The sequence below is a fragment of the Triturus cristatus genome, chromosome 5_1 (assembly GCF_964204655.1).
Source record: "Triturus cristatus chromosome 5_1, aTriCri1.1, whole genome shotgun sequence".
Lineage (NCBI taxonomy): Eukaryota > Metazoa > Chordata > Amphibia > Caudata > Salamandridae > Triturus > Triturus cristatus.
Window position 1 is genome coordinate 732,059,112 of NC_140587.1, and position 16,948 is coordinate 732,076,059.

Genomic DNA, 16,948 nt, shown 5'->3' on the forward strand with positions numbered 1-16,948 from the left:
AGCAGGTGAGATGAGATGGCCGCACTGCGATTGGAACAATTTCTGTGTGCCATGTCTCTTGGAGGACGGTCAATGAGGTATGACTGTTTGTGATGAGGGTTTGATACATATTGGTGATTTTGTGGTCACCCAGCTCTCCCATAAATAGCTTGACTTCTAAGGGATTGAATTCTGGGAGTATCTCTAGATCTTTGATGTATAGTGCTAGGGCATGCCGGGTATAGAATTGTGTACATGGCATATTGAATTTGGTTTACAGCTCCTGGGAAGATTTTGGGGGCATATTATCAAGCACGGCGTTAAAATTATCGCCGCTTTAGCTGCAGAAAACCGCCGCTAAAACAGCAATAATGGGCTTGATAATATGCCACAGAGAATTCCAATAGAAGCCCATATTGACACCAGAACATGGGCTTCTATGGGAATTCTCAAGGAGATATTATCAAGCCCATTATCGCCGCTTTAGTGATAATTTTAACGCCGTTTCTTGATAATATGCCCCTAGGTGTCTTCCCCCATATGACTGCCCCCAATGTGGATATACCAATGTTGTCCCAGTTCTGGAACCCATGCAATGTGACCATCTGAGGAAGAAGGTCATTGTACCATATCCGGGTTTCTTGTTTCATGGCAGCAATTGTTTCCAAACCCGGAAGACTACTCTCGACGCAGGTGGTAATGCCCAGACCTCTGATTCGTTATGAAGGTATGTATGAATCGAGGTGTCTCCCATTGTCAATCATTCAACTGCGTATGCTGGATAATCTCTGGCACTGTACCACCTCTCATTTAGTATTTGCTGGTTCACCACCACGTAATCAGACTGTATATCAGCAGCTGGAATACCGCCACAGTGTATGGACAGATAACATGTGCATAATGCTACTCTACTAGCACCTCCCCCCATAAGAAATGATTTAGTTTGGCATTGATTTGCCAAAACCATGTGGCCAGGATCGAGTATGGGTAATATTGCAATTGATATAGTAAAAGGGGCAGGGAGACCAACTTGAAGATGGCGAAGAGGCCAAGAAGGGTAAGAGGCAAGTGAGCCCAGGACTTTGCTTCTGTTTACACTCGCCACATGTACATTTTAAAGAATTTGCATGGAAAGCTATTAGGGCCAGGGGGTTTACCCCGGCAAATTTCGGCAATGGCAGCTGTGTCTTCTTCAATCGTGAGTGGAGCGTCAAGCTGCGCCCCAGCGGTGTCTATAACAGCCCTCGGAGGCAGGTCATCAATATTTATTTATTTATTTATGGGTTTTATATAGCGCCTGAATCACCCCATACGGGGTATCTCAGCGCTTAGGACTGCCGGTTGACCAATAAAGAGAGTACGATTAGAAAAGTTCTGTTTTCAACAATTTCCTAAAGGCCACTAGGTTGGTACATTGACGTAGATGCAGAGGGAGGAGATTCCAGTAAAGAGGTGCCAGATGGGAGAACGCCTTCCCTCCCATCCGCGCCAATTTAATGCGAGGGGTTTGCAGGTATGCAAGTTGGCTGGATCTCAGCAGTCTTGTAGGAGTATATCTTACAAGTTTCCGTGCTAGATAGCCAGGACCCAGGTTGTGTAGGGATTTGAAAACCATACAGCAGATTTTAAATCTGACTCTCTTTTTTATGGGGAGCCAATGAAGGTCACGAAGCAAGGGGGCTGAAGGGGTCCTGGGAAGTGCATTGTTGACTAAGCGAGCTGCAGTATTCTGGACCACCTGCAATTTGTTTAAAGATTTTTCTTTGGCTGCAATTAATAGAGCATTGCAGTAGTCTAGTCTGCTAATTATCAATGCTTGGACCAGGGTTTTACGAGTGGTAATAGGAAGAAAGGGACAGACCCTCCGCAGCATGCGGAGAGTGTGGAAGCAGGTGACAGCGGTGCTGTTTACATGTTCTTCAAGAGTAAGATCGTTGTCCAAGCGCACACCCAAATCCTTTACAACCTCTTTAGGGGACGGGGCAGAGCCCAATTCCTCTGGCCACCAACTAGGGGACCATCTAAGTTTTGCCTCTCCAAACAGCATGATTTCTGATTTATCAGTGTTGAGTTGTAGAAAATTTTCCCTCATCCAATGCGCAACGCCCTTCATGCCCTCAGAAAAAATGTCTTGGGTAAGTGGATTTGCTTTGTCGAATGACAGCAGAAGTTGTGTGTCATCGGCATAGGATATGGGGGAGAACCCGAGCCGTCTAAGGCGTTCTGCTAAGGGGGCTACATAAATATTAAATAATGTAGGGCTTAAGCAGGAGCCCTGAGGGACACCCTTGCTGATACCGGTGGTTGACGAACGATAGGGGCCCAGATTGATAGTTTGCGTCCTGTTGGTCAGGAACTCAGTTAACCAACTCAGTGCTTTGCCTCTTACACCAATCTCCTCCAGGCGCGTGATAAGAACTTGATGGGATATGGTGTCGAAGGCAGCCGACAGGTCGAGCAGGACCAACATCACTGCCTGACCCTTATCTGCTGCCATTCTGATGTTGTCAGTGACCTCCACTAGTGTAGTCTCAGTACTATGTTTCGGACGGAAACCAGACTGTGATTGATCTAGACAGTGGGTAGATTCAATAAACTCAGAGAGATGTTTGTTAATATGTTTTTCGAGAAGTTTACTGATGAGGGGAAGTAGAGAAATAGGTCTGTAATTGGTAAAGTCCTCTGGTGGCAGCTTCATGTTTTTCTTAATGGGAATGACCTGGGCTGCTTTCCACTCGGCCGCAAGGACACCTTCCTCCAGGGATTTATTAAGGATTGCACAAATAGAACTAGCGAGAGAAGTTGACAGAGTGGCTGCAATTTTGGCAGGCATGGGGTCTAGAGGCGATCCAGATTTGGTACTTTTTAAAAGGGCGTCAGCTTCCAATATTGTGCATGTAGGGAAGGTATCTAGAGTTTGTAATGTCTCCTTAGCGGGGATAGAGCTAAGGGGTTGACTAGGGCAGAGCCCAGTAGTCGAGGTAATTTTTTGGTATATTTTTTCTATTTTCTGAACTAAATAATTTGCTATGTTATCACAGAGGAGTTGTGAGGGAGCAACGTCGGCATTGCAAGCTTTGGGATTGGTGAATGTATTTAATATTTGATAGAGCGTACGGGAAGAATTTTCAGCGTTGTCAATCTCAGACGCAATATGCGTTTTTCGAGCAAGCTTCAAATTTTTGTGATAGGTTGTCAGAGCATTTTTAAATAAGTCTTTGTCAGTTTGATTGTGTGAGAGGCGCCAGATGCGTTCGAGCTTTCTACACCGAGATTTCTCTGTTTTCAGAGCAGGTGAGTACCATGGGGCCTGCGCACGTTTGAGGGGGTTTAGTTGTGATTTAGAAGGAGCTAACTGATTAATGGCTGCCATAAGGTTGGTATTCAAGGATGTTAATTGGTCCTCTATATCTTCCGACCCATCAAAGTGTGGGGGGATGAAGGAATCCTGAAAAGTTTGGGGAGTGATTTTGTGCCACTGCCTGAATACTCTGGTGGGTCTGGTTTTATGACCTCCTAATTCTTGTTTACTCAGGACTGAAAAATCCACCAGATAATGATCGGACCACTCAAGAGGGGTCGTCGCATTATAGCGGATATCCGGGGAGTTGGTAAAGACAAGGTCGAGCATGTGCCCGGCCTGATGAGTCACATCGGTGTTTATTATACTTAGATTTAAAGTAGATAGGTCTGTTATTAAGGAATGAGTTTCCTTATTGCTGAGATTTTCTCCCTGGACGTTAAAGTCTCCGAGTAGTAGAAAATTATTAGTGGAAATCACATGCGGAGAAATTACTTCCAGTAGGCGACATGAGAAGTTGGACAAAGGCCCCGGAGGTCGATAAATCAAGGCACCCTTCCAACATAATTGTGGATGTATGTCGATTCTGAAAATCAGTATTTCCATCGTGTTAGTGCAATGCTGTTCAATGATTGTTACTTTAATAGGGTCCTTAAATATTATTGCCAGACCTCCGCCTGATCTGATAGGCCTGTCTTGCCTTTGAATGCTATAGCCCTCGGGTAGAGCGATAGCAATATCGGGATTAGAATGGGACTTAGTCCACGTCTCAGTTAAAAACCCAATATGGGGAAGGCTAGAGGCCAACAGATCCCAAATGTTGATAGCATGTTTGGGTAATGAGCGCACGTTGGCCAGGAAGCAATTCCAAGTTAGTGTAGGTTTATGTAACACTTTTAGAGGCTTTAGTTGGGAAGGTAGTACCTTCGTGGTGATATCATTATAACCTGAGCACTGGAATCTGCAGTGTCTGCAGGAGACAGGACCATCAAGGACTGCTGGGAATGAACATGAAAGCCTATGAGGATTCCTTTGAAGGCACTGAAGTCCGATGGTTTTGAGGTCAGTCTTGGAATATTTTATGAGTACCGGGATGTTTGGATGGAGGTCAGAAGTTGCATTATTAGGGGTACTGGCCGCTGGCCGCGACCTGGCGCGGACGGGCGCAGACGGGCTTGCCTTTGGCGCGCCTTCGGCGCGCCAGCGGCGCGCCCGCTGCGCGCGTCCGCTGCGCGTCGCGCCTTTCATTCCTTATATGCTGGCGTCTGGAGCGCTAACTGCCCTACTGACTGGCCGGAAGTGCAGTCTGATAGCCTTCCGGTGGGTGTTGCTCCCTCCACTCAATCGGAACGTTCCGTGGTGGACCGGGGAGACACCGACAGCGCTACGCGGCTATCGTCAGGTACAGTGCAATCAACAGCGTTTAATCAATGTTTGTGCAAGAGCGACTTGGATGTGATTAAAAATGAATTAAAATCACCATTAACCAAATGGCTGTGCAAAATTATTAGTGCTTAAAATCAATGTGCAAATAAGCAAATAAAGACAGATTAGGTTTCAAAAACATACACAGAAGCGGAGCCCTTTACCAGGCGCTCTCGTTATCGTCTCTACTAAGGTCTGCCTGCTATGAATAACAGTCACAGGCGCGTCCGCTGCGCGTCGCGCCTTTCATTCCTTATATGCTGGCGTCTGGAGCGCTAACTGCCCTACTGACTGGCCGGAAGTGCAGTCTGATAGCCTTCCGGTGGGTGTTGCTCCCTCCACTCAATCGGAACGTTCCGTGGTGGACCGGGGAGACACCGACAGCGCTACGCGGCTATCGTCAGGTACAGTGCAATCAACAGCGTTTAATCAATGTTTGTGCAAGAGCGACTTGGATGTGATTAAAAATGAATTAAAATCACCATTAACCAAATGGCTGTGCAAAATTATTAGTGCTTAAAATCAATGTGCAAATAAGCAAATAAAGACAGATTAGGTTTCAAAAACATACACAGAAGCGGAGCCCTTTACCAGGCGCTCTCGTTATCGTCTCTGCCAAGGTCTGCCTGCTATGAATAACAGTCACAGGCGCGTCCGCTGCGCGTCGCGCCTTTCATTCCTTATATGCTGGTGTCTGGAGCGCTAACTGCCCTACTGACTGGCCGGAAGTGCAGTCTGATAGCCTTCCGGTGGGTGTTGCTCCCTCCACTCAATCGGAACGTTCCGTGGTGGACCGGGGAGACACCGACAGCGCTACGCGGCTATCGTCAGGTACAGTGCAATCAACAGCGTTTAATCAATGTTTGTGCAAGAGCGACTTGGATGTGATTAAAAATGAATTAAAATCACCATTAACCAAATGGCTGTGCAAAATTATTAGTGCTTAAAATCAATGTGCAAATAAGCAAATAAAGACAGATTAGGTTTCAAAAACATACACAGAAGCGGAGCCCTTTACCAGGCGCTCTCGTTATCGTCTCTGCAAAGGTCTGCCTGCTATGAATAACAGTCACAGGCGCGTCCCTTTTTTGAATAGTGGCTGCTGGCAGTCTATCTTGCTCTGCATATAACTGTCTGTAGTAATCAGTGAAGCTGCATGCAGGTAATGAGGATTCTATAAGGATGTCCCCGTTAGGACCTCTAACGCGGGGTATGTGTTTTGGCTGTGTAGCTTATTGACATAATCTATGAAGTCGTTTACTGAATTTTACACCCCATTGGTAGATCCGACTTCTAGATGTGAGCCAAATTATCTTTGCTTCGTACATTAACACTCCATTGTATACTTGTGTTTGAACCATTTGTAGATGTGCCAATGTCTCTCCTTCTTCCTGACCGTGCAGTTCCAAGGTCAAGTTCTGGGCCTCTATTTGTATGATTTTCTTACGTTGTTGTTTCGGTTTCTATGCACAAATTGAGATATCGACTCCACGGAGAGTCGGTTTTATGGCCTCCCCAATTTTGCCACCCGAAGCCACTGTGTTGGTGTTTAAAGGCAAAGTACTCTATTAGAGCACGATTCATGTGTGTTCGATAGTGCTGATCACGTAGGTGCCATGAGGACATTTGCCAGCAGAGAAGGGGCTGACTCAGCCCCATCTAAAGGCTGTGTGCTATCAGAGCATGATCTCAGAGGTCCCTCATTAACCTGGTGGCAGAATGGGCAGCCCTATTCAGTAGAGGGTGAAGTATGCACCACGAGTCTGTTCATCCCATACCTTCAGACAGGAACTGTAAGTGTGGTTCCTGTGCATTCCCTGGAACCCCATGGGGTTGCCATCTGTCTTGCTGTGGGTGCATTACATCATTCCAGTCCCCCCAATGGCCATTAGTCCTCCAGGTATATCTAACCAGATGGTCATTAGCCATTCAATGAGGGCCTGGGTGAGGTGCGGGGGTGCATATACAATACCCAGAACCACCTTCTCACCATATATGGTGCCTGCCATTATAACATATCTGCCCTGTGTATCTATTCAGGAATGTGTAAAAAGGAAGGAGATTCTACTGTGTGTCAAGAGCGATGTGCCTCTGGGGCCTGAAGTGAATCCAGTGTGATATACAAGACCTTAGCTGAATCTAGACAAGCATGGGGTCTTGGTTCCTGTAAGATATGTTTCTTGGAGCATTAGGACATCTGCACCTCAGAGCTTGGCCTGTCGGTGCACCGCTCCCCGTTTCACTTCATCCAGAATGTCTCTGACAATCCAGCTGAGAATGTGGAGCTTGCCCTGTGAGATACCAGAATTACCGTCTATTATCTGGGTATGATGTGCACGTTGGGATGTTGCAATTGGTGTGTGATTGCCAGGAAGAGAGCAACCAAGATGGTCTTTTGAGACATAGTATGCCCAACAGGTAAACATTTCCCGTTTCTCCCCCACCCCAATACCTCAGAAACATTGAAGTTTCTATAGCGGAGGGCGAGTCTAGCCTACTCCAACGGGGTTGGTGACAGCACCCCTCCAATGGATCCCCAGAATCCAACTTGCTAACATAACATCTCTCCTAGTGTTCAGGTAATGTCTTATCTAGGAGCATTGCCCTACTATAGATACCATCCATACACTGTTAGAGAAAGATAAAAAGGATATCAAGTTCCATCGTCTTTAGAGCCAAAGCAGCGTGTTTAAAGTTGACTATTATTCCAGATTGTTTAAGGAGGTATAGATCGATCTTCACTCTGAGCCCATGAACCCCACGAGGATCCCGACCTGTGGTGCTACTATGCTTAATTTGTCGGTGTAGAGTGCTGATAGTGGAGGAGTCTGATTTAAGTGGTGGCAAAGTGTGGGACTTCATGTGTATTTCTTTAACAGTCAATGCAAATACCTCCTAGGGAGTATTGAAGAACATAGTGTGAAATTTGTAGATTGCTCATAAATGAACCAGAAAGAGTAGAGCATATAAAATCTTGAGATTCCGGAGGTGGGACTTCGCCTACATAAAAGATTGGCCTTTCTGCTGGACTCGTTTAGAATAGTTGGGAATTTTCATTATGTGCTGTGATTCATACATGAGGGAGTCCCGCTGCCTGGCTTGGCATAGAATATTGTCTCAGTCATTGAAGTTCAGTATTCTAGCAATTATTGGTCTGAGCTTAGCGCTGAGAGGGGACTTCCAAACAAGGCCCCTGTGCACCCTCTCAATAATAAAATCAGGGGGAGAGAGTGTCTTCCGGCAACCAGCTCTGCTGCCAGGTGGTAAGGAACTTCCCAACATCCTCATCCTTACAGCTCTCAGCAAAACTCACAAGGCGAAGGATGTTTCGGCATGCTCTTTCTTCAGGGCCTTCCCCCCGTGTTGCAAGGCCTTTCGTCAGGTTCTTGAGTGATTTACTTTTTTTAAAGAATGGTCACAGTGTCTTCAATACCAGAAACCCTCGTCTCTAGTGAGTCTTTCCACTGTGTTTCTTAGGTCTTCTGGCAGGCATGACATTGGAACCAACTGCATCAATCTTGGCGTCTAGTATATCTCTGGATTGTGTAATGACTGCCTGTAAGGTTGCTTTATCAGTTGCTGTGGTAGGTACATTTGGAATATCTGCTTTAAGGCCCTGGCTCTGCGTAGCGATCTATGGTGCTCTGCTTTGAGTCCCCACCGGCCAGTTTGTTCAGAGTCATTGTGTATGTGCCTGTAGTCCCCGGTCAGTAAGATGAACATCTTGGTAGTAGGCTTGTGTGCTGGATGGGGTATAGGCCCCAGACTAGGTATAGTATTAATATCTGTTAGAGCCTCCACATTCATTGGGAAGGTCATCCACCATCGCTTCAGCAGAAATGGAGGTCAGATGGGGGACCCGCCTCCCACAAGCCACATCGGGACCTAGCCCAACTGCCTCCGCAGGTGAGAGTATCCCCACCCCCCCCCAGTGGGCACCTCACCTTTAGGTAGATCTTCAGTGATCAACTCTCACTCGACAATCTCAGCCACATGGCAGCGTACCTATGCAGGAGTATGGTTCCAGCCACCAAACCGCGGGCCCGCAGGCTGTGTAATAGGGCCTGTATGCGCTGCCTTTCTTTCTGTAGCTATTGTGTCTGAAGTATGCCTATGTAGATTGGCAATGGAGCCCGCGGACAGAGCCCAGGGCAGGAACGGCCACATCAGCGCTCACCCTGTCCCACCTCTAGTTATCTGGTCCAATGGCTGTCATCCTTTATATGCTGGGTGTGCTCCAGAGGGCTGGTTCTCCAGTCCCTTCAACCATCAGTGACACACCACCCTGACCCGGGGCGCCCAATGGTCTCACAGGCTGCACGTGGGTCCAGCAGATCTCCTACAGGGCACAATGCAGCAGATCCAGAGCCAAGAGAAGACAAACTATGCCAGGGAGGTCTAGAATGATCCCATCATCCCCTGTTACACAGAGACGCAGTACTGTCCAAAGGTGGAAGCGTGGGCGGGCAGGCCAAGAAACCCCCATGGCCACACCCCTGGCAGGTACTTGAGTCTCCAGGATGTATCAGGTGCAGACGTGCACCGGTGCGGAGTCCACAGCCAGCCCAACACTCTTGAATTGTACCCGCATGTTTTGGGGAGGAAAGGGGTAAGCTATCACAAGCCTGCAACGGATAGTAAGGTCACTTTCCCTTGTAACAATACCTGTTTGAAACTATAAACAGCATGTTGCATTGCCTGCATAGGACTCAACAATGATGCACTGTTGGCGAAAGTGGTTGACTGCAACTTGAGAGCCAGGCGATGGAATGGCGTATGGGGTAGAAGTACAAAATTGAGTGTCATAATTGGGTGGCCATGTCAGAAGTGGAAGGAGCAAAAGGACGAACATCCCAGAGTCCAGGAGAGTTGGGCCAAATCCTACTCTCACCTCCTTTCTGAGCAAGCCAAGCAACTGGAATGCATTCCACACAGGTGTTTTTGCATTCCTGTGATCCCTAGGGACTATTGCTGTCCTGTTACTTTGGATTTTACTTTCTGGCATAATGAACATGTCACCTGCTGGGTGTTCACTTTTTTCTCCCCCACTTGAATGGTAAATAATTGTCAGATACCCAAATCTTTAAGGTGGTTTTGCAGCTCCAAATCCTGTTTCTCAATAGCAGTACACTCCTCTTCCTTCTCCAATGCACCACAACCATCAGAAGTAGGTTCTCCTCCTCCAGCCATGTCTTCAAACTCACCAGAAGTAGAGCTGAAGCAGCAGCTGGACTGTTTCACTTCTGATCAGGTCACAAATAGAACATTAATGAGAAAATACAATTCAGCTTTCTATTGGCTAAAAAACAAATGATTGCAGCCTATCAGAAGCTTTTTTACTTTTGCAAAGTACCGCTTTACTACCAAGACAGAATGGCGGTACCGGTGAATTTCCGGAAAAAATTATGCTGTTTTTTGGTACTATACAACCCATTCCCTGTTACAAGTACAGCTTTCTATGTAGAATTACTTACATTACAATACTTGCAAATCAATTTCAATATATACATGAAGAAAATATATTGTGCAACAAAACTCCAGCCCAATTCTAGAAAACAAAGAAAAACACTCTTTATAAAATTAAATTTTTAACAGTAGTTTTACTGCAATTAGTTACATAGGGACACAAGTTTACAAACTTCATACTTTAAAAAACCCATGAAATACCTGTGGCCAAAAAAGGTTGGAACTTAGTTATGTTGTGAGTTCCCTTTGGGGCTCACTGTACTTCTCCCCTATGTTCGCCTAAGTGCACATGTTTTAGGCTGCTTTTGCTTTGCATACGTTTCGAAGTAAAACGCTTGTTTTTTTGCCGCACTATTATTTTAGAAATAGGCTGCACATCTTTTTGTTATTCCATATTTCTTCCTGGGACTCGGTCTGGACATTTCGTATTAGGTCGAACAACATCGTGCCCTGTGATCAGTCACTAACACATTGTAACACATAGATATAATAGAGAGAGCCAGCTGCTGTTTTCTAGCATGGCATTTCTTATCATACAAGCCAAGACATGCTGTTTTTGAAAACAGAGAGGAAGATTTCTAGCAGAGGACAGGTCCCGAGATGAGCATGCCAGATCTGCACAATCCGAAATGCAGACCAGTGTCAGAGTCCGGACTATAAGGGCCAACTGATGTAGTTGCCCCTTTTTCCTCACTACAGCCACCGGACACGGACTTCTCCCTGGCTGGGTCTTCACGCCCGCTGTCCCGTATGCCTGGCCCTTTAACAACGACGAGGATGTTCCTGGTTCCAGCCCATGGGGGTGGAGCCGACCAGCGTAATTACCGGATAAAGGCCTGCCAGCCAATACCAGTGGAGAAGAAACCCGGAAGGAGGTAGACGCCGTTCGAGTCGACACCGGAAGTCAGGAGCTGTCGGACAAGCCGGAATCCCTGAAGACGCCCGCAAATCCTGGAATGGAGAAGCCTGGAGGCCAACGTACCCGTGATTCGCCCGGCCACGTTCCAGGAGGGACGTGGCTTGAACAGGTGCATCAGCACTTGTGGGGAACAGGGAGACGGGCGGTTTCGGTTGGTCCGGGAGGAGTAGGGGTGCCGCTTGAGAAGCCGAGTAGCGGGTAGTGTGCTTTCAGCCCTTAATACCTGCGCGACCCTGGTGACGGTTACCCTCCCTACACCGCCCAGATTAGAAAGATCCGGGTGATTTACCCTCACACCCTTCCCCTTCAATCACTCCATTTTCTTGGCACTAAATAGTGCTGTTTTCTTTTTTCCCTCCCATGCTGGTCTGGCTGCCTTGGTTCCACCCTGATGTGAGAGACCTCAAGGAACAACGCCGTGTTGAGAAGTATATCCCCTGAAGGACGACGCGGGAGGCTTTCCTTTTGTTTATTTCCCTTGACTGACTGCCCTCTGGGAATCCAGTTATTAAATAAAATACCCTTGAAGCATAGTACGTGTGTCACGCTTACTGCCCATTTGACAACCAGCTAATGGAAAATGCCAAGTATGGGGCCTGGTTCTAATCCCAGAGATCTCTGATATATCACCGTGCTCATGTAGTGAAGCTAAACTTATGCAAAATTATTCGCCATGATGGGGATTTTCGTTGTAGACAGTTTCTTGGTAATGCTAGTTACTCTGCCCAGTTGCATACGTTTTCTAATTTCAGCACAGTTGATATGCCATAGAGCACAATAGTCTCAATAAATATTTTAAACTTCCCACGTGTCTTTTATTTGTTCATTATGGACATGCAGCAGTGAGAGAACGAAAAGTGGTGACCCATTACTGCGGTTCCCCTGGGGGACTAGAGTTTTGTGTTCCAGGGATGCAAACATACCTGTTACTCTGAGAATGGTTAGAAGGGCAGTTAAGGCACTATGAACTAGTCAGGATTTGGGCCCATGGCTATTGATCAGTCCCTACATACTGCCATTCTGTGATCCCAGGCATAGCTCTGCAACAGTTATAGTTAGGTTTTTCTATATTACAACGCTATTACACAAAACATTTAAACTACATACACATTAAAAATTGTTTAGTTACAGTTATTCCTAAAGTCTTTCATACAAACATTCTTTGTCTGACTTAAACTATGGTCATCAATCTCACATCAAATGCCAATGTCACTCATATGGTAAACAACAATAACTTACTTGAGATACCTATAACTTTAGTTGTTACTGAACAAGCATGGTAAATCAAAGTTCCCCATGAGCCAAACTACGTCATATTCAGAAAAGTCCTGAAAGCATGGCTATTTAGACAGACTTTCCCATGAAGTGCAACTCTCTTCTACCTTCCCTGCTTTTTGTTTGTTTTTGTCACTCTCAGCACCCTGAAACCTCTGGGCGTATGAGTGCTACATAAATTCTTCCAACATACCACATCATAACAAAATATTTATTATGCCAGTATTTGGAGGAACAATTAGAATATTTTGGTCAATACCCCAAAATGTTTTGAGTTGAGACCCAAAGAGGTAACCCACTTTACCTTGGTTCAAAAGAGCCCTGATCATTACACTCTTCTCACATAATCACACTGAGATAGAATTGATTCTAAATGCCCTACTCCTGCAAGGTGATTTTCAACCCAAGTTAAGAATGACCTGTGTTGTGAATTTTAACTATAGCTTGAAAGTTGATACAAAACATCTTTTGTATGCATTGAGGTGGCTGTACAATAAATGCTGGATTTTTTGTGGAAAGCCTCCTACTGTTTATTGACATGCAATCATTTTATCTGTAAGTCAAACAGTAGGTTCACTGACAAAATATCGAATCCACAAATATCGTGGGACATAAATATTGTATCAAAAATATCGAACACAAAGGATGTCATTATGATGTCGGTCAGTAAGCCTCTGTAGGTTTACAGTCCGACCGCCAAATTTCAATGTCGGCGGTCAGAGTGTTAACCAGATGGTCAATCCGACTGTGTTCCAATGGGCTGAAGGAGCCCGTGGGCCAGTCGGATACTTATCATAATCCCTTACAGATGACGTTTCCGCTGTTGGGATTAAGATGTTATTTTTCGACAGCCTTTCCATGTCAGGCTTTCCTACCACACGGGGAAGGAATTTACACAAACTCCCATTTCTCTATGGGAGCTTGTGCTGAGGGTGGTTTCTTCGAGCTGTACAAGCTCCCATCCAGAAATGGGAAATTGCGATCCTGGAACTGCTGATCTATGGCCTCCGACCAACATCATTATAGGGCCCAAAGTGTTGGCAGCCAAGCAAATTTGAGTAGGATTGCAGTAGGATTTTGGGCTTCCAAAAATCTATATTTTGTAAACTTGAATATCTCTGAAGCTACTGAACGGATTAACACCACATCACTGAAACACTCTTTCTGGTCGCGCTTGCGACGCAACTCCAGCAATGCGCCGCCTTTACAGCAGCAGATGCGTCACGCATCTGTTTATTTTTGCCCCATGGTGCGCCGCATTGTAATTGTGGCGCATCCATGGTGGCGGAGCCGTGACACACGATAACTGGCGCATCCCTGCTGATAAGCAGGGATACGCAAGTTATTGTAAATCTGCCCCTAAGTCTCTTGCAAAGGGGTGTTGTATTCTACCAGTGTTCAATAGTATGCCTTACACCGTTTCAAGAGAATACAGCCTCTCTCTGTTGAGACTTCCAGTGAATGACTACATTAATCTATCCAAATATTTACCCATGCTTCAGACTGGTAAGTTTCTAAGGGGCATATCAGCAACAACCGGCGATAATTATCGCTAAGCGCACTTAGCGCTAGGATAGTTATCGCCGGCTAGCGTGGATTTTTATCGCTGAGATAGCGTGCTATTAGCAACGCTTATCTCAAAAGCGATAAAAATGCTAGCACTAACTGCCTAACGTGAGATTATCGCTGGAAACCCAGCGATAATCTCACGAAATGTGGCGTTAGCTTGTTGATAGGGCCCCACAAACTTAGCCATGATATCCACCTTCCATAGGATATCATGGCTAAGTCAGTCCTGAAGCAAGAGTAAGGAAAGTAGCGATAACAGGGGTTATCGCTACTTTTCCTGCCACTATGCTTCATAGCGTGGGGCTTGATGATAGGAGAAATGTCGCATCCTGTCATGTCAGGTTAGGAACGCTCACTTTGCATCTCATTAGAGATGCAAAGCTGGGCGTTAAGAATTTGTGCGCTAATGCAAGGTTTCACACGTTTGCGTGACCTTGCTAATAAGGCGATAAAATTATCGCCGCTTTTTGGCCGAAAACGGCCGCAAAAGAGGCGATAATTTTCTATCGCCGCCTTATAAATATGCCCCCAAGTAAGTTAAGTGAGTGCAGATATAGAACTAGAGCACTAGGGATAAGTGCTTTGCTGAGGACCACAAATGCGGAAAGAAGTGGGAACCAGGCACTGGATTACATACTGCACTACTGGTGGCGTGCAATGTTGAAGTGACCTGTGCACACATCAGCTAGCGCAGAAATGCTAATCAGCAAGTGGCAGCTCTTGCATGGAAAATTAAATTATCTGGAATAATAGATATGCTCAATTTTGCATACATTTATGATCTCTACCATTCATTAAAGGGACGACCCGTCGAGTGATTTCATAATATGTTTCCGAACCCAAAGAGGCATCATCAAACAAAGGATCAGTCTGAATTGCCTATTATGGATTACTGCTTCCTTATCCTCACTCAAAGGAAGAGTGAAGATTTAGCCATCAGGTGTAGGACATGGCGAAGCTGAAAAAGCCAATTCTGCATAAAGAGGACTGACCATTAAGGACGGGTGGAAGGTGACACAGAATGCATCCATTGTTGGGGGTACATAATCGTACAGCACCTTTAAGGGTTGAAGAGCAGTGGGACCTTCGAACACAGGTGGACAAAAGCTCATTGGCTGCATGTGCTGCCCATGGTTGGAGGGCATCATATCCTCCCACCATCGTCTGAAAGAGGTGCAGGACTCTTCTGTGAGCTGAATGCTAACAGCATGTACTTCATTTTAGGTATAATGTGAGCCTGCCTAGCTATGATGCAAACATCATATGGTCAAGCTGCATCTTAAGACCCTGAGCATCAAAAGAGGAGCCTTCAATATCATCCAAGGGCGTCTCTACCAATAGTGCAGCAGGTGCAGTGGCACTGGGGTTCCGCAGTGCAGGGGGTCTATCCCGAACCCGATTGTGGTTGTGCTTTACTACTCAACGGGGAACTTAGGGCCCAATTTCCCTTGCTTGTTGTAGGGCCCACGGCACCCTTGCTAGGTTAAGGATAACATTTTCATATACAATTACTGTTATCTGCACTTATTTTATCTTTCTTTGTTAACGCCCAGATGATGCCTCTAATCTGTCACATATGAAAATAAATGAATATCTTCCCTCACAACAAAGTTAGACATATAAAACCACCAGTACTTGATGTGTCCTTTGTATTATTTTTCATTCATGCGTGCTGCGCATCGCTACTATTTCCTTCTTATTGAGAGTATGTTGAAAATCACTGCAGGCCGGGCCCTAATTAACATTCCAATATACATTTTACTGTATGTTTGGTCAAAGCTCTTGTTGCAATTAGGATTAGCATTTACAATATAACCAGTGGAGTTAATGATATTCAAATAAAATTGTAATGTGTAAGCGTAAGATCTGGAGTGCCCGGGCAGGGATATACAATAGTTCTCTTAAGAGAAAGCAGGGTTTCGCGTTTTTATGCAAATAAGCCAATTTGCCCTTGGTTTTCTATGATAGCAAGGGGTGCATTGGCTAGGGACCTCCTTTCTTTTAATAAAGCATTGAACAGTTTACACTCCTCGTATTTCATTTTTTATAGAAATCTTTTGAGCACATATAGAAAGCTGCAAAAATATTCATAAAACAAGACAAGACAATACAATTTAACATTACCGAATAGTGAAAGGTGTTTCGCCTACTGACTATCAGCCCTTGATTAATGCTTAATAATTTAACATTCCACGTGGAGCTGGTCTGCCATTCTCTAACCACCTTATATAACTATAAAACACATTCATATCAATTTGAGAGGGTTGTTACTCTAAGCTCTTCATCTTGTATTTTGTTTTATTATAGCACTTGCACTGCCAAGCAGCAGGTAGAAATCTCTTCCAGTTTGGGACCTGAAACCAACAGGAATCCAGTAACTAAGCAGCAACCATGAATTAGCTTTCTTTCCCCCTCGCTGGTGGCAGCTCCATGGACGGAAATGAAGATGTACTTTTTCAAAACGACTTGGAATGGTAGACATTTTCCATCCGGGGGTGGAGACAATGGAGAATCCAGAGGAAAGCGCCTCATGGTTGAAATTATATACAAGGAATTCAGGGAGGCAAAAAGATCCAAGGCTTCACTGGGAGATTTCAAGTACCAGAGTCCGCAGCCCTCAGAGGACCCCCTGCCACTAATATTGCAGGGCTAAAGTACTCCAGGACTTTCGCAACACGGGACATTAAAGGGACTGGGGAAAGCAGGAAGAGGCAAGGATGCCCCAGGGGACTGCAAGTACCTAATTCCCTGAGCCTCACAAGCCCCGCCCACCACCACTGTGGCAGGGCTAAAGGAAGCCCAGGACTCCAGCAGAGTGGGCATCAAAAGATCCGGGACCAGCAGTAAGAGCAAGGGATGTGTTGGTGGACTTCAAGTCCCAGAACTCCTAGGCCTACAAGGCTTGCCCACCATCACTGTGTATGAGCTAAAGATATCCCAGGGCTCCCACAGCACAAGCCGCGTGTGGAATGCGCTCCAACCACGCTCAGGCAAAGCCTGGGCCCAGGGCAGGC